The sequence below is a fragment of the Protopterus annectens genome, chromosome 8.part0 (genome assembly GCF_019279795.1).
Source record: "Protopterus annectens isolate FY-2018-M chromosome 8.part0, PAN1.0, whole genome shotgun sequence".
NCBI classification, from domain to species: Eukaryota; Metazoa; Chordata; order Ceratodontiformes; family Protopteridae; genus Protopterus; species Protopterus annectens.
This window is the reverse complement of record NC_056741.1, coordinates 517,722,984-517,724,787: the sequence shown is the minus strand read 5'-3', so window position 1 is coordinate 517,724,787 and position 1,804 is coordinate 517,722,984.

Below are 1,804 nucleotides of genomic sequence, written 5' to 3'. Positions count from 1 at the left end.
TATATTACCAAAAATCTTATTTCTTATACAGTCATTGATTTTACTACCATTTAAAAAAAAACTATTAAACAAATAAATTCTGTATTACTTAAATTTTGTGGTGTCCTCAAAAATCAAGAATAGCATTTGTCTGTCAAGTTAAAAGTTGGAATGATAGTGGAATTTGATTTCCTCACATTGAATTGTATGCTAAATCTGCTATCTTAAATAGTGTGTCCTTGGTTAAGTTTTACATATACTTCAAATTGAAAAAGGATTATTGATCAATTAATCTAAACTGAATAAATATTAATTTTCATTTAGATGTTTAAATACCAGAAAATACATGTATTCCTTTTGTTAGTTATATTTTAATTATATTTAGGAATGTGATGCATAGTAATTATCTTGTTAAAGATTTATTAATTCTGATGTTCCCCATTGCCTACAATAATGGTTGTTTGGAATCATTTAAATCAAAGAAATAGCTTGAAAATTTGGCATCAGTTTTTAGCTGATGACAAATTTAATAATGCTGCTTATCTATTGGCCAGATAAAATATAATAGGATCATAGGATCATAAGAAGTTACTAGGCTATTGGCCCTGAGGCCCTTAAAAGCCTAGCCAAGAGTTTATCCCATGTTTAGATAAGTCAGCACCCAAAATCTCCATCCAGCAGGGACACAGGTGGAATCTCAGGGGTATATTTTCTGTATTCCATCCAGTTATCCAGGTTGTACTTAAACACAGATAATGAGGTACTCTGCTTGATGTGGAGAAGGAGTCTATTCCACAGATGGGGGAGTCTCTGGGACACAAATTTGTCCCACCAACAAGTCCTATTGATATCACAGACCAGGCTGAGGTTGTGGGTACCAGTTGCTCAAGTGGAGCTTGACTTGTGGATATGCAGCAGTCCCATCAATGCGGGGTCTGAGATTGCTTTGTATGCCAGACAGAGGTCACACTGAGGAATCTGTATGAAACTGAGTAGAGGGACAGAGCTTTTATCAGGGCAATCAACTATTAAGCGTTTATTACTAGTTAGAGTTCTGGATAACAAAAATGCTCTATCCTCTCATTATTTGTCATTATTTACAACATCCGCTTCTTTTACTACCCCCTACCATTAAAAACATGAAAAATAGGCTGCGTGTATACCCAATTCCTTTATTGCATTAGCGGAAAGGTATACTGCTGGCATTACTTATAATTTGCTGCTGTAATCACATTTTATCTGCCAGCGTTAACCCATGGGACATACAATTTGTGCTATCCATTACTAAAATCAGCCTGTTGAGCTGCCACTATATATTTGCCACACTCGTACGCTATTGTTTTACATCAAGTTTAACATATAGTAAATTCACTTTATTAATGTTTTTGCCTGTGTAGTATACTATTATTTCTCCTGCTGAGATTTGTTATACAATAATGTCTATTTAAAGGTTTGCTTGTTCTGTCTAGCTATTACACTGCTTCTCTCACTACCTGTTTCTCTCTCTCTCTCTATACTATGCAGCTCTGGGTTCCTTTTTTAGCCTGACTCCCTGAAACTGCCCTGTCTTGACTCACATAGAAGCATTCTTGGGGCAAATAAGTCACCTATCAGCTCCCCGAGAGTATATCCAGGAACACTCATACAGAAAGTATGTTTGCTATAGTCAACTAAAGACTTTATCCTTAATTTATACAAATCTACTTTGCCAGGTTAGGTGTGTCTCCTGAGTTCGGTACAGCAGCAGCCATCCCCCCCCCCCCCCACTGCAGTCAGACATATTTCCCACCTCCAGCCTATTTCATACTCCAACTCCCATTATTTT